Here is a 12,264-nt window from a genome sequence, read left to right as displayed (position 1 = left end):
AACAAACGGTCCCTTCCAACCCAAACAATTCCAGGATTCCAGGATTCCATGAAACAAGCGGACAAACTGCAGTTAGTATCAGCTGTCTCCTGAATAAATGCATAGAGCTCTCTAAAACAAAAGCTGCTTAATCAAAGTACTAGTGATCTACTTTTTGAAATTGATAATTCTCCCACATTTTAAACCAATGGCACTTAAAGGGGATAACATATAATAGAGTGCAGTGTTTTCCAAACTACTGCAATTTTTCAGGTGTCACGAACACAAATCTATTGACTGATTTATACTAATTACTTAAAAAAGATGCTCCAGGGCAAATCACACACCCTCAGTCAATTTACAACAGAGGCCATTCTGTAAGTGACAAGCTGTGCACCTGCTTTTGAAGAGCTGTCAGACTGAAAAGAAAATAAATACTGAACTCAGAGAAAATATATAGAATATGTGGTTAAGCAAACACAGAATCCTCATCATATTGTTAATTGTTAATGTTAACGCATATTTCCTTTTTCATCATCCTGCAAAGGCAAATGTCACCACAGGTATAAATATTAAATTTACATAATGATTAAAGTGCTAATTCTTATATTTCCTTGAAAAATACTTTTACAGTTTCTGTGAACACATAGCACTGATGACAAGACAGATACCAGGGCAGGCAACCTCACAGGAGCACCACACAGTTAAGGGAAGTACAAAGGGTCCTCCTGATGCCATGAAGGTTTTTTTGCCTTTTCTTTTATACCCCTTTTATACCTTTTTTACAACTTCTGTATTTTTTGTGCTTTTTGCCTACATTCTTGGACTTGTTTGTCAAGCTGAGAGGCTAAACATTTTAGAAGCTTCGTAGGTAGAGGATAGTGTGCCCCAGACCCCAAGGTCCTCTCCAGAACACATTCTGTAAACCAAGATAGAACCATCCAGTGGAAGGTTCCTTGGGGAGAGGGGCTCACTCGAGCCTCTCACTGGGGAATCTTTGATAGCTATGCTAATTAGTAACACCTATAATGTTATACCAGGTCTTTTGGATTGGTGATTTGTGATGTGCATTTCGGTGCATTTGACCTGGACGTGTGCACCTAAGGATCCTTAAAATAAATACCAAGGTAAAATCCCATTTCCCCTTCTAACCATGTTTGACTCTTGATTTTAAGACCAGGAAAAGGCATCACTCCCCTCCCATTTTGTGATTCATGGGGGATGTTCTGTAACACACGCAAACAAATCTGATCCCTAACAAATCTCTGCTGCTCGCTGACATGATGTGCAGCAAGCTGGGATCACTCATTTGGAAAAGAGATGGAACAATTAACAGCCCACAGTGACAGGGTCAGGATAGAGTCCAGATGTTTTTAAATGCATTTGAATAAAATTTCTTTTTCCAGGGGGAAAAAAACCAAAAACAGGTAACCATTCATACCTCTGTCACGTGCCTGTTGGAATCATCAGGACAATATGGCCCTGTGTTTCTGGGAAGAGGCTGGAGCCCAGTTCAGCCACCAGACTGGTTGTCAGCAGTGCTGGGCCAGTCTGTGTGCAGGCTCCCACACTGGTCACCACGGTTCCTGACTCTGTCTGCAATTACACATTAGCAAATGGCATAACCAGGTGGGACATGAGGGTTGACAGGCCAACAGTCTTTTTCACATTCCCACAATATGATAGAATGTAAATATAATCAAAGCACAGTTTGCATTAGCACCAGTGGTGAAAAATAGGATGCCAGCATTGTCTAGCACAACAGCTGTTCGGCATCTGAATGAAATACTGTATCCAGTATTCACCCATCTCATAACACGATTTTTGTAAGTCTCAGAGGTCACCTAAATACATTTATTGACTTCATTATTTTTATATAGGGAGAAAAAATTGATGGTGCTACAGAGCTGAGCAAATAACTCACAATAAAATCTTTATTCAATATATTTCATCTTTTTTTACTGTTCCTGCAACACAATGAAATTCTTACATTTAACCATTATCTAAAAACACTATCCAAGAATTTCTGCAGTAAATTTTTTTATGCTACAAGATGTTCTTGGAAAGTTCAGAGTGAATGTTTACCATTACAACTGTGTTTATTATTTAGATAAACCATGCAGCAGTCTTTCTGACTTTCTCCATCTGACTTACACAATTCATAGTACAATGTGACTTGTGAATTTTACTGGTATCGGTACATGACAAATCCATGAACAGTTGGTTAGAGTGGCTCAGATTCTGGGACTTGTCAATAATTAATTTCAAGGGGAGTAAAATTAAAAGCAATTTGAAAGGATCACATCCCAAGTTTCCTATCCAGAGGAAACAGAGACCAGAAAATGTGATAGCAATGCACAAATCAGAGGTTGATTAGTTGTACATATTCTAAAACAAAACTCCCTGTGGCATTTTATATGAGAGCCTGGATATATTTGGTGGCCTTTTTTTATTTAAAAAAAAATATATTCCATTTCACTGAGCAAACCATTTCACTCATATCCTGAGTGGGAGACAGCCAAATCTCCTCAGATGCTATCAGTTACCCCTGGCCCCTTGGCAAAAATCTGGTGACACCTTAGCTAATGAATGTATGAAAGGAGAGAATATAAGTAATATTCCTGAAACCAATACTTTTTGCATGAGAAGTGCAGCCCATGACACACTCAGGTAAGGTACATCATTAGGATTGTTCAGCACACAGTATCAATTCCTGCTGCTAGAAATGGGTACCAATTTCACAACATGCAGCCCTGAAAAGCTGGTTTGCTTCAGCGAGCTCCTCTTTGGATCTTATTTTGAAGCAGACTAAGGAACTGAGACAACCTCAAGTACAGTTATGTACCTCTTCATAATGCTCATAGGGATGAAACTCTTCAAACTGAATGAGGTCTGAAATTTGCCTGAGAATGCTTTACCCATTCTTATTGAAACAAATGAACCAACGATTGAAGCACAGAGCTGATTATGACTACAGAAATAACTCAAAGCAAGATCCCCACTAGCTCACACAAAGGGATGGTTCATTGGCTGTGCAGGGTGTAAGGAGGAACAGCACAGATGCCAACTGCACTGGGGACAGAAGGATGCTGAGCTGTGTGTGTATGGACAAGTTTTATCCTTTAACTGTGCACAGGGGATTCTTCAGATGTCTGCTCAAAAGAATTTCAGTCACAAGCTCTGCACAGAAATGCCTCTTCTATGATGGGGAGAAAAGATGCAACAATTTCTAAGGCCCTAAATAAAAAGCCAAGCCTTATCCAAATGTCCTCTGGATTTTCATGCATTTCTGACCACATTAAATTTGCATAATGAGTCCAGGAGATCTAAGTGAAGTACTACTCGATTTTTGTAATTGCCAAAAATACACCACAGGAACCAGACTATGACAGGATATTATGGTATGAGAATACTACAAGTAGGTACCACATTCTCATGATGGGCTCCTCTGTACCCAACCGTGAGCAACTCTATGAACTACAGTTAAGTTCCAAACCTTTTCCTCATTAATATAAAAGTACAGGTCTAGCTCTATTTCGATCTCATAGAGACCCTCCCCCCCGCCATGGCACTTTTATGGTTTTGGTAAAAGAAGATGGAGTTCAAAAACTGCTGAAAGAGATAACAATGGTTTCATGTAGTCTGCAGACAGTGGCAGGGAAGGGTAGAGAAAAGCTCTGGCACCCATGACATCCATGTTCCACAACATTTCTATCACTGATACAGAAGTACTATGACACTGTCAATCTTACTTTCTTTACAATCCTTTACACCCCTTACTACTACAAGTGATTTCCCAGATGATTGCTTGGCAGAGGTTCAACGGAGGTGCCCACACACCCACAGTCCTGTTTCAGCGGATACTCTTTCCACAAAAGAACAAAATGGATTTGTCCCTCTAATGAACTCCTCCTGATCTGACACATGGGACACGAACGGCAGGGTATCAGTTTAATTTCTAGCAGCCACATGTCTCTCAGTTTGCCCAGTCAGTGGAACTCTTCCCTTTGTGGGCAACCTCAAAAGAATGAAACAAATCAGGGAAGTGACTGAAGTGAAGCACATGGAATATTTTCCTTTCTATCTGGAGAGTCTTTCAGGGAGACTTCAGGGTGACAAAAAATAAAAACAAGGTTAAAATCCCTACTTCCATGAAATCAGTGGGATTTTTGCCATTGACTCCAGAGGAACAAAAATTTCTTTGTGCAATACTTTGAAAAAGGCTGCATCCAGTCCTGTTCAGTACCATTACCCAGTGTATCAGCCCTGGCTGCTACTGATTTGCACCAGGCAGGAATCTCATCCCTGTACTGCCGAGATTCACCCTCTCTCAGTCCTCATTGTTACTCACCAGCCTGAGCCCGTGCTGCAGATAAATAGTGGGCTTTAATCCCCAGGACTCTCAATCCAATGCCTTTCACCACTGCCAGATTCCCATTTTGCTTTGTTTCTTTAATACGAGCTTACAGAAGAAGGAAACTGATAAACTTCCTCCTGCTTAGATTGCAGGAGCACAGGATAATATAACAAGTTAAATGAAACATTAGGAGAAATAGAAAGCACTTTAGAAAACATGCTCTGCCTCTTTAACATTTCAAATTTTTCTTTTAACGTAAAATTACAGCATAATATAAGAAAGGAATCCAGCAAGATACTTTATCACAATACTTGGGCAACTTTAACTCATCTCAAGTGTTATTATAAGAAATAGAATTTACTGGTATGGACTTATATTCAATAGCACTCCTTCCCTTTTTAATGAAATGTCATTATTCCAATACAAATCCTTTCATTCTGCAACCCGCTCCCCCCTTCATCTCACTATATTTCATTTCCTGCAGTTATGTGATATTATTGCCTTTTTTTTCCACAGCTATTGATTTAGGTGTATATGGTTATTACAATGCAAAATAAAACAGTTCCCCCATCCATTCTACCTTGTACCATTGAACATTAACTTAATTTGTTTCAAATCTGCATTTGATTTGGCAAGGAAACCATTTATCTTTATGAAGAAAGCCCTCATAAAGTAGGGACTTCAGGAGATCACTGCTTTAAAAATTTAATAGCCTTGTGTCTTATACACTAGAAAAATGAATTAAACCTTCAAATATTATATGTCTCAATGTAACCTTTTTGCATTTCATACTATGTTTAATTCATTATATCCCAGGAAAAAAATGAGCTAAAACCTCACTAGATTTAGGGTGGTAGTTGGTTCTCAGTTTTGTTTTGACTTGGGCTGGGTATTCCACATTCTAGGATTAAAAGTCTTTCAATACAGTATTAGCAGTTGGATGTAGCTGATGTTCTTGGGATGGAGCTGGTTGTTGGGTATCTAATTTTCTTGGTTTGGTTCTCAGCACTGATAAGAATCATTAAGTCCTGAAGCCACCAGCAATATCTTTAAGGATGATTTTTGTGGCATGAGCAAAGGACAAGCTTTCGGAGTTTAACGCTGTCACGAATCAAAATATTTTATGTATTATCATTATAAATGGAATATTTGAACAGCAATGTAGCATAGGGTGACTTTTGTATGACTGGTGAATAAGTAAGGTAGGAAGCAGAAATATCTATGACTGCAATGGAAAAGTTCTGGTTTACAGAAACAGTCACTGTATGATGACGCTGATGAAAAACACCAACAACAAAGAGAAAAAATCAGTTTAGCTGAGTTAAAACTGAGAACTGCTTTAGGTATTCAAGACGCATATTTCTTGGAAAAAACAAATATTTCACATTTTACATTAATATAGTCATTCTGGACATCTTTTAAATGGTGGTTTTCCTTTCTTCAGTTTGTTTTTCTGCTCTCACCAACAAGAGCTGTGTGACTTTCATGGATTCATTAACAATTCATTTTTCACCATCACTGAACACACCAAAATCAGCTGCAGTCAGAAACCTAAATACCTTTCAGGGCCTGGAATCATTGGCCAATGTCTGCAGTGCCAGAGGGAAGATAAAGCTCCCCTTAACAGACAGATCTGCTGACCACACTGAGACCCCTGAGGCAAAACTCCAGAACTGGAGGCACTAAACCTCTGAAGCCCAGCATCCAGATTTGACCATACCCTGGCACAGCTCCTCCTACACTCCATTTCTGTGTGCATTTGGAATTCACCCAGGATCATGAATCCTGGACCCAGGAGTCTACAGAGCAACAATCCTGCTACTCCCTGTTCTCTCCCAGATGTTCTGCTCACTCATGCACCTCTTCTGTGACTTCTTTTGTCAGAACAAGCTTAAACAACAACAACAACAATTTTAAAAAAAATTAAAAAAATAAAATCCAGTTTCTGAGGTTGATTCCTGGGAAGGTCAGCTTCCCCAATACAGGTGACTGGAAGAGCAGACGTGAGGCAGACTGTGAAGGTAGACAGCTCATATGGCTTGGTCTGGCTGGATCTGGCAGGAAGTTTAAGCCTAAATTAGCAAACCAGAAACACATCATCAGGCTCAAGTCAAGACCTAGCAGTCAATAAAACTGTGAGTAAAGATTAGATCACTTACTCAGATGAAGAGCTATAAAGGTAAAAATACCCAACTCTAGGCAGGTTGACCTTTGTAAACTGGGATGAAAGGCACAAACAGTATGGCACACAAAGTATAAATATTGTGTTGTCTCGCTGCAGAAGTATTACCAATTAATTGGTTTTAAGTTAGAACTCTCAGCACTGAAAAAAATCACAACCAAAAGATACCTAAAATAAGGAGTTTTAAGCAGAGAGGCATCATGAAAGAATGAAAACTTATGCAGAAGAAAAAGCATCTCAGAGTACCCCTGAAAGAGGACAACCAAGTGAAAAGAAGGGGGCAATAAAACAGCCAGAAGTTGTGTAAGTAGGGAAAGCAGGAAGCTCATAATGTTCAAATCAAAAATAAATTCCCCATCACAACAACTTACATCAGCCTGCAACGCTGTATTACGGAGCTATATTCTTTGGTAAACCTAAGTTTTATTGATTTTATAACTATAAAGAAAACAGGAGACACTAGAAATACATTGCACATGTCTCATTACAAATCTCCCTGTCTGTATCTTAGAACATTCTTAAGCTGCGTTTAGCAAGCAACCTGGAGAGCACTGATATACTGTGTACACATATTAGAGACATGACTGTATTTGCCTATTTCTTCCCAGTAGGTAACAACAGGCTGTTTTCATTGGATAATCTCCAGAAATGAAATCAGAGCACAGCATTGTGATTACTCAGCTCATACAATGAATTCCCAGTTTCAGTAAGAATAAGTAACATTCTAATTTAGAGTTGATATTTGACACTGTATATGAGGGGAGGGGTCTACTTTCCATTTTCTCCTTAGACAGCAGCAGTAAACTGCAAAACTCCCTGCTAAAATGTATGATCTTTGGAGAATGCTAATTGACCTACTAAAGTTGGCTTATTTTATTTGGTGAAATTTGCTTATCACAGGCCTCTAGGTGCTCTACATAAACAATATAAATGAAAATAATGAATAGACCAAATACCTAAGTGACAATGGGGACCACATCAATAGCTGTCTGCCCAACAGAATTCGGCTCAAAAGAAACTGTATTATAGCATCTGATCATTTCAGAAGAGAGAACTTTCCCCCCTTCTGAGGTTTGTTTTATTTCCAAGCACAGGGGGATTTGTTAGTTTGAGGCAGATCAGGTGTATCCGCCCCTTGCAGACTGCAGAGCACAGCAGTTCTGTGGATATGAGTACGTGCAGAAGGGATGCCATCCTGTGGGTGTGCAAAGTGGATATTCAGGGAGGGCAGCCGATCCTGAGGAGAACAGAACACGCTCCCACACTGCCAGGGTTGACTTCTCCAGTGCAGTGGCTGGTCTGAGACAGCAAACAGAGCAAAGCTGGTTCAGCTCACAGCGAATCTGGTGGTTCCCTACAGGCCTGAGGACAGGCACAACAGCAGCAGAGGTTATCTCTGATTTTATGCACTTTCCAGAGTAGAGAATTTCTCTCGAGATAACCTAAATTATTTTGTTGTTGCTGTTACTATTTCTGTGCATGGAGTCTGGGGAGATTTCTAAACAGGATGAAATGAGCACATCATCTTCATCATCTTCTCATGGAAAGGCTCATCCAGCAGCATTGTTCTTCTCATGAAAAGGCTCATCCAGCAGCAATGTTCTCTCTAGGTCAATCAAGTCAGAAAACAAACCACATATGTAGGAACATGGGAAGGATCTGAGAGCAAACCAGTCACCCAGTGTGGGTCACCATAATGCTTGAGGGATATAAAACGTGAAACTGCAAATTTAATACTGAAATAACCAGACTAGACTTATGCTAGGTAGCTAACAAAACGAAGTTCAGCATTGCTTCATTAACCAGAGGCTCAGGGAGCTTCACTGCTCGCTCTGACCTTGCCAGGTCCAAGCTGCTGGTGAGCTGGAGACTCAGGTGGCTCTACAGCCCCCTTGTCCCACAAGAACAGCTCTGAAATACCAACTGCCCTTCCTGATGTGAGGGACAGAGGGACGGCCGCCCTTCACTTTGGAAAGCAGAATCCCAGGCAGGAGCAAGCACTGCCTGCCAACCACGAGTGTCCCACTGACAGCACCCCAGTCAGGATATCAGACTGTCGGCTGTGGCGTCTCTGTCACTTCATTCACAATTCCCAGAACTGTGCAATGCAGCTGTCTTAAAACCTAAGTGTTTCTGCTGATTTCCAGGCCAGTGAAAGCAAAACAAACAATAATACCTGTTCTTTGTAGATTTCATACCCCTTCAGAGCAGGTACATGGAGTTAGAGACATTCCTCTTCTTCATGGATTTAAAAGTTTGGATGGGAAGAAGCCTCATTCAATCTCCTGCTAATACAATATGAAACGCTCTTCACAGCTGTAATTTCCTGTAGCATCTAAAATGTTTCCTGTTAATATTTTCCATGTTGTTGCTGGTTTTATGAAAAAAAATCCCTAAATATTAACATTTTCAGATGGCAGAATGGAAAAAGCTAATATAATTCTTAGAGACACAGCATACAAATCCAGAAATAGATCTAAAGGCAGATTTCTAAGCACTCCCTAAATTCTGGCACAGAGAACAGACCAAAACTCCAGTCCAACCTTCTGCTTTTCCTCACTCAGTACTCAGATGTTGTAATTTGACCTCGATTCTAGCCAGAAGACAAACCTAATTTCTGTAGCGTAAGACAGATCATGAACCTTTATTTTATCATTGTGTCCATATTAATTCTTCCATTCTCCCATTTCCACGGCAAATAATAATTCTACCTTCCTTATAATGCTTGGAGGAGAAAGCTTAGGCTCTTTTTCTGGGAGGTAAATTATAAATACTAACTATAGTTACTCTGTGCTCTTACTGTTGAGAGATTTTAGCTCAATGGGAAGTTTGAGACAGGGAACAATAAACACAATAAAGCTAAAAAGTAGCCAAAAACTAAACTAAACTAAAAAAACCCCTTGGGTTTTAGTCCTGTAGTGGCTCTCAGCTACCCTCAAAAATTCCATTTTAAAAGATTTAATGACTGCTCATTTTGTGAGCACCTAAAGGATGAGGGATGTCTACAAAGAGGACCAGGACTGTGCCCAGCATTCCTGGGAATTTTATTGCCCCAAGAAAAGTAGAACATGCCTGACCCTTGCAGACAGCAACAGACCCAATGAGTAACTTCCATTATTATTTTGCTGTTTCTTTGTCCATGATGCCTGGAGGGCTGAGCCAGCTTGTAGGAGCATTAGTTTGGCTCCCCTGGTTGCCCAGCCCAATTACTCAGCAAAAACCAGTGGGCTGATGGCTCATCTGGTAATGGGAACTCAGGGACTGCCAGCCCTGTCAGTGAAGCTGGGTCATTTATACCCATATATGTGTCTGTCTGTATGCCTGTGTCACCACCTGGCACAGGGTTACAGGATTTATGCAGTGGCTTTTCTCTAGCTAAGCAACAAAAATACCAAATTGGACATATTTGCAGACCTGTGCATTTAGTTCCCGAGTTGAGTGTGCAGATTACCATTTGTTCATGTATTTACCAACTCTTGACCAAATTTTCAGTAATGATCTCTACAGCTGTGGACATAACTTGAGTAGTCATAGACTATGGATATTGGCAATCAAATGTGAGTGCCCACAAATCTGGGAAACATCTAACGCTGGATCTGGGAGTGTACTTGTTCTGGCTAGGCACTGACTTATTCCAATGGAGAAAACAATGAATTTGCTGAGATTCTTGGTAAACACAGTACCAGAAGGCAAGCAGACTAGACAGAAGATACAAATGTACCTCTAGTTTCAGAAAAGCTTGCAAATTGCCCTAGATTGTGGCTTATATGGACAGTGAAAAATTCTCACTCTTCCCAGACAGCATTTGGGACACTGCTCAGTTTAACGTTCTATGCAGCTTCTGAAGAACTTTGTAACATTTATCATTTCCAACAAGAAACTTTTCTGCACTGCGAAAATGCATGTGATTTCAGCTTTGTCATAAATCAGTCTGTAAAATTTCTAGCCAGCTTTTTGTTAAAAAGTGAAAAGAACTCACCAGTGTGGTCATCTCGTGCCAGGAATGTGGGGCTGGCAAAGCCCTGTTCCAACAGGAACAAGTCGTGATCCTCTGGGTCACTCTGAATTGCACTGTCCTGTACACAGAGGTCGATTAAATCAGTTAGATGGAATGTGGGATACAAGTGAGCCTCAGAGTCCTTCCAGATACCAGGGACTCCTTATTTGCCCACCTTTTTTCTGTGGACGGCTGCAGGCATTTCTGCCAGGCTGACACAGAGTGGAGCACAGGGCCCACGGATATTTGTAGATTAGTCCTGTCGAGTGCCACTACCGGGTTTTTCAAACTTGTGATCACACACCCATACCTTGCCAATTGTATCTCTTCATATTTGGATTATTTAGATGCAAATCCAGTGCAGATAGCAAACTCCCCCTCTCTCAGAACTCAATCGATTTTAAAAGCATGTGAGCGAAAGCCTGAGTGCTCAGAGTCTTTGCAAGTGTCCATGACATGAAAGACTTTAAGTGACTATAAGCTATTTTCCTTGCTGTCAAGCTGCCAGACAATTTTCTTGCCATTAGCACATGCCTATACAGGCCAAACTAATGCTTGCCTTTTTGGACATATGTGAGGAAATAAATGTAATTACAAGTAAGATGTAATCACAATTGCTTTACTATTAAAGCTGCTGTATGCTCTCATGGTTTAGTTAACAATACATGTAAAAAGTGGAATTGCTTGATGTTCTCAGAAAAGGGGAAAAAAGATAAATATGGCCTCTTTCATTTATATCTGTGAAAACACAACATTTAAATGCAGACTTTGACTTTCCAAATATCACACCAAAAACCTTTTAACAAAAACAGCAGGGAGAGAAAGCTCTTTAAACCATGATATTCCATGAAGGATTATGAAAATAGAGGTCATTGCAAGAAAGAGAATTGCAAATACAACTTGAAAAGCTTCTCACATTTGTAAATACATCGAGGAGAACTTATTCTTCTCTGGTTTTGCTACCAAAGGATATTTACAGGTTCCCAGGGAAAAAGGAAGAAAAAAAATGACATCAAATTTGATATACTCTGTGTGGTGCAACATGCTGATGTGTAGTAGTAACACTCAACTGAGCTTCAAAGGAAATGAGTTTTCTAGGCTGGAGTTACACATTACAGGCCTGATCCTGACAACACACTGAGCATTTCCTGAGAGCTTTCGTGCGCCCTCAGCTCTCACTGAATTCAGAGACAGCTTTTGATTTCTTTTGGTGCTGGATTATGACCAGAAATAATGAGACAAAAATGTAGAGTGCTTCAAAGCAAGAGCTGAAGCTCATCTTCTTACTGAGTCCATCACACTGAGGCTCCTGCCCTTCATTAGGGCTCTGGAGTGATGAAATAGTAACAATTAGGATCGTAATAACCAAGTGAATCTTGGTTTGTCTGTTCAGACAGCCCCAGACTCACACAATGACATCTCTTACATACGCAGCATGAGAACAAAAGGCATTTGGGACACATGCATAGGTGCTTTGGCACACTGCTGACACACAAGTGGCTGAACACATTCCCAAGCCTTTGACAGACAGCTCTGATTAGCAGGTTTCAGTACCCTGGATCAGTGAGGTCTGTTTTTCAGCAAACCCCAAGTACCAACAGTCTTAAAATTACACCTCTTTAACACACAGGCTATCCTATTTCCAAGCAACTAAGCCCACTGCCATGTGTGGAGGACGTGCAGGCAGCCCCTTCAGATGCAAGCCATGGGAGGTGCTAATTTGTGACAGACACAGCCAGCAGGTCGTGT

The 12,264-nt window shown here is 40.5% G+C and overlaps 1 long non-coding RNA gene across 3 annotated transcripts in view; it reads right to left on the bottom strand.

Moving 5' to 3' along the window:
• Positions 1-1,801: 1,801 nt before the first annotated feature.
• The window catches only part of LOC125332351, a 57,846-nt gene continuing 47,383 nt past the window's right edge, over positions 1,802-12,264 (bottom strand). For 2 of the 3 annotated variants that reach the window (XR_007206452.1, XR_007206454.1), the window contains 3 exons: positions 10,498-10,594; positions 8,695-8,803; positions 1,802-8,124 (listed from right to left, as the gene is read on the bottom strand). This is a non-coding gene — a long non-coding RNA (uncharacterized LOC125332351). Of the gene's footprint in view, positions 8,125-8,694; positions 8,807-10,497; positions 10,595-12,264 lie in introns of all 3 variants that reach the window. The other variant, XR_007206453.1, reaches the window with a different exon arrangement.

This window comes from Corvus hawaiiensis, chromosome 12 (assembly GCF_020740725.1).
Source record: "Corvus hawaiiensis isolate bCorHaw1 chromosome 12, bCorHaw1.pri.cur, whole genome shotgun sequence".
Taxonomy (NCBI): domain Eukaryota; kingdom Metazoa; phylum Chordata; class Aves; order Passeriformes; family Corvidae; genus Corvus; species Corvus hawaiiensis.
This window is presented reverse-complemented; position numbering and strand designations above follow the sequence as displayed.